A 6,970-nucleotide genomic window follows, 5' to 3' on the forward strand; every position below is an offset into this window, starting at 1 on the left:
TTTACTTAGAAGATATTACATAAATAAACTTTACAAATATAAAAAACTCAATTAAATATTACTCCGTAAGAGATAGTTCAATATAGAGCTCACAGATTTGTTTTGAATATGTATAAATATAAATTAAAAGTGTATTTAGTTTTATTACCTATTAAAATATTAAAATATATTCTAATTATTTTAAATAATAATCAATCTATTTGTATTTTCATAATTAATTAGTATCATTTTCGAAAATTAGTTCAATTATTTTTATTAAAAAAACTGAAATATGTTTTCAAATCTTAAATTATATTTTTTACGGATTGGCCAAAAACTTATTTTAGTAAATTACAAAATAGATTAAATAGACGGGTGTCTCCACTTTGATAATCGTATATATAATCATTATTAACATATATTATATAATTCATTAACTAAAAATGATAGTTTGATCTTTAATAAAATATTTATAATTAAATTCTTATTTTATGGATATATGTAGATATAGATTCTAATCCATGTTGGTATGTATATAAGTATATATAAATATTATATCACTTTCACATTGAAAAACTACGAATAATTAAACCGCATAACAAAACTAGTTTAAAGTCCTATTCGATGATATATATAGTATATAAGTAAATATCAGATTATCAGTTGTGTGATATTTATATATATATATATATATATGTATATATATATATTGTTATCTAATTGCCATCAATTTTATTTATTTACATATTTTTTAAAGGATTTTGGCCACTAATTTTAATTTAACAAAAAATATTAAATTTAAAAATTATTTAAAAAACATTACTCTCCACAATGTGCGGGTTAATTCCTAGTATATTATTATTTTTCTAACACATTAACAGACTGTCTGCTATTCCTTCGTTCTTCCGTTTAAACCCATATAATTGTAAGATCAGTGTAAAGAGAATGAACTAAACTCTTCTAAACATAACAGCAAAGTAAAAAGATCATGTAGACATCAGCATATCTTGAAAACTTAGAATTAAACACAATAACTTTGTAAAATTTCAACTTCACGTAGTTACTTATTGTCATTAAATAAAGTAGATATCAATATGGCTATAGAGAGTAAAACAAAGACACCCAAATTAAGTGTAAGGAAACATGAAGTTTGTTAACTTTAATTTACTACTACTTTTTTTTCTAATATGATTTTTGTAAACATTGAAGCTTGTTTTTTTTTTACTAGATCTATGATCCGCTGATCTGCTCAAAGTTTAATCCCTAGAGCTACTCTGCAAGAGCACAGATGTGTAGTTGTAGTATGCAGGGGTCGAACCACAGAGACGAGAGATTCACTCAATAAACCTATTATGAATTGAATTACGCTAAGCAGATTAATGAGAATCAAATAGCGATGCAAATAAAGATAAACGAATGCAGTAAAAACGTTTGTAAAGTTTAGATGGGTGGAGATTAGGTCTAGGGTGTTTCTCAGGAAATCAATGAATGCAGAACAATCGATTAATCAGGGCTCAGGTTTAAGCACGGTTCTTAAACTCAAATCACGAAATTATAACTAACCAACTTCCGTTGCGAGAATTATCTAAGTCTAAATCTCAAATTCCAAATTCCTTTGCAAATCCTAAAGACATAAACCAGCTTTAACCACAAGTTTGATATGTTCACAAAGCAGCTAAACCAAATTCCTTTGCGAATAGCTACTTTGCTCACTCTAGGTTCTTTCCAGTTATTCAATTACACTTCCGTATCAATCAATTAACCTAAGATCTAAGTTCTAGGTGGTCAGTCCAGAATTAGCTTTAAGAACAACCTATGGTGAAGAACTAAATAGATTATGAACCCTAACTAAATCAATTAATCAAACATCCAGAGAAAATCTTTATGAGAACCCTAAACCTAACAAGCAAACTACTCAGACATGGAGATTGAAGCAATAAACATGAATGAATAGATTGCAGTAAGCAGTAAATAGATTAATAAACAGGGGTTCGAAATCTTCTCTCTCCGGAACAGAGTTTCAGACTTGTCTCCCCAAAAGCTCTCAAAAACAAAAGTTCTCTCTCAGAAAATCTAAGGTATCGATATAAGGTGGCTAAAAACCCTATTTATAACTTAAAAACACGTTTTGGGCTTCCTTGTAACTATTGGAGACTTTTGGGTCCAACTCCTTCTTCAAACAGGAAACAAAATCACGTTTTCCTTATTTCTGCAACAAGTGTCGAGCGTCACTCTCCATGGTGTCAAGCGACACTAAAGCACATGATTCATCCTTGACGAATTTGATCCTGATTAAGCTCCAAAGTGCTCCAAAGTCTCCAGTTAAGCTCCAAACGTACTTATGACCTGTAAAGACTCCAAAAGACTCGAGAAACACTAGAAAGACTCTATAAATAAGACATATACCATGGTTAAAAACCATAAAAACCATGATATATCAACTCCCCCAGACTTAGCATTTGCTTGCCCTCAAGCAAACAGAACACCAAATAAGAGAAAGAGGTTTGAAAACACAAAGACTCAACCTTTCATTGGAACATCGCTTTTGACCAATCATCCTGCAACTCAACTACTGCTTCATCACTCCAAATCGAACCACCATGTACTTCTCCGCAGACATTCACTGCTTCCCAGATTGAGTCCAAAATTTCACAACATTGTCCATAAACCCTCATCGCTGGGTCTCACTGATGATTCAGATGCCAAGAACCTTCTAGATTCTTTCCCGTACTATACTCAAACAAATCAGCCATACACCCGTTGGTACTTTTCTCTCCCCCAGACTTATTCTTTTCACACACTCATCATCTTTTTTTTAATGGCATATACTCGATAAGGGTAAAGCTGCGAGTACTGATGGTGTTTGCCATCGAGTCCCCGAGTTGTCCCCTTATCTTGTATCAAAGGTTTTCAGCGAATAGTGGGGTCATGAGAAACTTTCCTACCCCTCACTTCCTTCCTTTGTGTGATCATTCCAACTTAGAAGTGAAATAATGAGATCATTGGAAACATTCCTAACCCTTCACTCCTAAGCGAAAATCATCTCAATCTTTTCGCCCTTTTCTTTTTTCCTTTCTTCTTCTTAGCTCATTACAGGGAGAGAAACACCAACATTAAATTTCACACAGGCTTTCATTGATCAAGTACGAACGAGGAATCAAGCTCTAAGGCATCAGTCACATCAACGAGGTAAAAGAAAGAGTTCAGAAATTAGCTCAGGTTAATGGATTCTGTTGGAAACATGGACGCCTCTAGTCAACTGGTCAGCCTTTGGATTTTTCATTAGTCGGATCTAAACTGAATCTGCAGCAGTGGTCACTTAGATGAAAGGTCAGCACAATGATTCCAAGAAAAACATCATAATCTCCAACAGGTTTTGACTCAAAAACGTTTTGACACGACTGACTCTTAAGAAAAACAAACACAATGTCAGCAACTACCTCCCCCAGACTTAAACAACACTGTCCCCAGTGTTATCTAGTCCGAAGTTGGTGAAACAAAAGAAATGAAACAGAGAAACGCAGGAAAAACAGAGAATTTACCTGGCCGCAATGATGGTGTCGAGCGACACTGATGATAGTGTCGTGCGACACTTGTTCTCTTCGTACCAAATTGCAGCAGATTCATCCGAATTTCTGGTTTGACTCCGGTTTCCTGATTTCCTAATTTTTGTTTTTTTTGACTGGTGTCGACTGACACTGATGGTGGTGTCGCTCGACACCAACCACTTCGTATCTATTACACCTAAAACACAAAACCAAAAAACGAAAATCAAAAGAAACAAAAAGACTTATGTACAGACTTACCAGTGGATTTCCTTCCACCAAGCGCTTGTTTTAAGTCATTAGTTTGACTATGGATAGACTATGCATCTGGTGGTTCAGACAGTGGCAAAGAATGCCTCTGTGAAAGTCGTCTCATCCATGGTGGTGTGTAAGCATTGTGCGCATGAGGTCGTCCAAGGAATACGGGAATAACAACAAGGTGGGATCTGTGTTTGTGTGGCCTTGACCTTTGCTTTGGTGGAGATGAATAGAGTGAGATGTTTTGAACTCCCTGATCAACAGCAGTCACTGGTTCTGTAGACGTTTTCTTCAACTCAGGTTGATCTCTCACCTTCTCAGCATCAAACACGTTCTGATCTCCAACTATCACTTCAGGTATTGCACTGACTTGGAATGTCTGACCATCTATGGTTGAATCCTTCAGCCTCTCCATCTTGAAAGTCATGATGGTATCTCCCAAGTGGAGATCAAGGTTACCATGCTTGACATCAATTACCGCTCCAGCTGTAGCTAAAAACGATCTTCCCAGGATAAGAAGATCTTTGGGTTCCTCTCCATATTCCAGAACCACGAAATCTGTAGAATTTATGCAATCACCAACTTTAATCGGAACATCTTCCAAGACACCTTTTGGGATTCTTTTAGATCGATCTGCTAGGATCAAAGAGATCTTAGTTGGCTTGAAATCAGTCATTCCAAGGTTAACAGCTACTGAATAAGGCATGAGGTTAACACTTGAACCAAGATCACACAGCGATCTCTTGAACCTCTCTGAGAAGATAGAGCAGTCCAAAACAAAGCTTCATGGGTCTGAGAGCTTCTCTGGAATCTTATTCTGAATTACAGCACTGACCTGTTCAGAGATCATCATCACTCCTTCCTCATGACTCAGATTATTAGTCACCATCTTCTTCACATAGTGTCTGAGAGTGGGAGCAATCTTCACAGCATCAACCAAAGGAATCTCAATCACAAGTTTCTCCATCAAAGCCTTGCATCTGGCATCATCTATCTCCTACTTGGACTTCCTAGGAATCCTTGGGTAAGGAACCTTAGGTTTGTAAACCTTTTCCTCAGCAGATTTCGGACTTTGAGCAATATCAGCTTCGCTCTGCAATTGGTGACGCGCGACACTGGTTATGGTGTCGCTCGACACCGGCTCTGCAACTTCGAAATTTTCTGCAGATTCGTCCAACTCCACGATTTCATCCTTAGAAACACCCTTTTTAAGCACATGAGTCAACTTTTTATCACTCCTTGACGAGATGGCACTGCAGTAATGCCTAGGATTGGTGTCAGTCTTCCCAGGAAGGAATCCTTCTTGCCTTTTTACAGATTCTGCAGTTTGAGCAACCTGAGTATCAAGCTTCTTGACATGAGTGTTCAGAACTTCAATTTTTCCATTCAGATCAAGGTAGAGAGCATCCATCTTTCCATTAAAGTCCACGGTGAGCTTCTGCTGACCTTCCAAAATTTGTTCCAGCATAGACTTCATCTCATTGTCAGGATTTTGAGGTTGAGATGAAGGAGTGCTGTAATTTCTAGAGAAACTGTTGTTGGAAAAGGGTGTCTGGTACTGAGGTTTGGAGCTGTAACCAAAAGAGTTCTGATTACCTGTGAAGGTACTCCTCTGATTATTTCCACTGTAATTCGTGTTTCCTGGCTGAGTACCAAATCTCTGACCCTGAAATCCAGCTCCATTGATGAAGTTAACATCCTCTTCCTCAAGTGCTTCATCTGGTTCGAAATTCTTAACCTCTGCAGCATATCGGACGGACTTCTTACCCACTAGAAGGCTATGCACAGAGTCAAGCTTAGCCTTCACCTCAGCAATCTGCGATCCATCCATGTTTCCACCCTGCTTCTTTCACTGATAGTCTGCATTCTTGGTACTATTGCTAGATGCCAAGTTCTCAATAAGCACAACAGCGTCTTCAGGGTATCTGGTGTTGAAGTTCCCATTGCTTGCTGCATCAACACCCATCTGATATCTCCAATCAACACCTCTGAAGAAAATACCCAACAGCTGAACATCACTGAAACCATGATGTGGACAATCTCTTTGATATGACTTGAATCTCACCCAAGCAGCCTTGAATGCTTCAGTTAGTCCTTGAGAAAACGTTGAGATTTTGAGTCTCAGTTCCTCAGACCTCGCATCATCATAGAAATTGTGCAGAAAGGCGTTCCTGGTCTTCTCCCAAGTAGTTAGTGATCCTGGCTCCAACTGCTTCAACTAGTTAGCTGCTTCTCCAGCAAAAGAGTAAGGAAACAGCTTGCAGAAGGGGAAATCATTGGACACTCCATTGTACTTGATGCTGGTGACTAAGTCCTCAAACCTCTCAATATGATCCATCGGGTGATCATGAGAAAGACCATGGAAAGGATGCTGACCCACAAGAGTGTAGTACACAGGCTTCAGCTCAAAGTCATTCGTCTGAAACGCAGGGGCGCGAATCGCGGACCGATTTGCATAGAATTGCTCAGGCCTGTTGTAGTCACCCAGCGTCCTGATGATGTTACCCTCTCCATCAAGTCGCTGGCCTCTCTCATTACACACATGACCATCTTGGTCTCTCCAGACTCCAGCATCATCACGAACCAATACCAATCTGTTCTCCATCTTTGCTAATTTCTGAGACAAAGAGAAAGAGCAATGTAAGTAACAAAGTAATAATAAAATTAAACGAAAACGACTGGTGTCGCTCGACACTAAGAAAAACTTAGTCGAAACTCAAGAACTAAAGTTTAATGGCGAAAATCAAGTCCCCGGCAACGGCGCCAAAACTTGATCTGCTCAAAGTTTAATCCCTAGATCTACTCTGCAAGAGCACAGACGTGCAGTTGTAGTATGTAGGGGTCGAACCACAGAGACGAGAGATTCACTCAATAAACATATTAGGAATTGAATTACGCTAAGCAGATTAATGAGAATCAAATAGCGATGCAAATAAAGATAAACGAATGCAGTAAAAACGTTTGTAAAGTTCAGATGGGTGGAGATTAGGTCTAGGATGTTTCTCAGGAAATCAATGAATGCAGAACAATCGATTAATCAGGGCTCAGGTTTAAGCACGGTTCTTAAACTCAAATCACGAAATTATAACTAACAAACTTCCATTACGAGAATTATCTAAGTTTAAATATCAGAATTCCAAATTTCTTTGCAAATCCTAAAGACATAAACTATCTTTAAGCACAAGTTT

General features: G+C 37.6%; 1 non-coding gene across 1 annotated transcript; it reads left to right on the forward strand.

Annotated features, from left to right (window-relative positions):
• The first annotated feature begins 5,803 nt into the window (after positions 1 to 5,803).
• Positions 5,804 to 5,910, forward strand: LOC112082569. Its single transcript, XR_002897237.1, has one exon. It is a non-coding gene; the product is annotated as a small nucleolar RNA R71 (small nucleolar RNA).
• The last annotated feature ends 1,060 nt before the right edge of the window (positions 5,911 to 6,970 follow it).

Source organism: Eutrema salsugineum, unplaced genomic scaffold (assembly GCF_000478725.1).
Source record: "Eutrema salsugineum unplaced genomic scaffold, Eutsalg1_0 scaffold_1, whole genome shotgun sequence".
Lineage (NCBI taxonomy): Eukaryota > Viridiplantae > Streptophyta > Magnoliopsida > Brassicales > Brassicaceae > Eutrema > Eutrema salsugineum.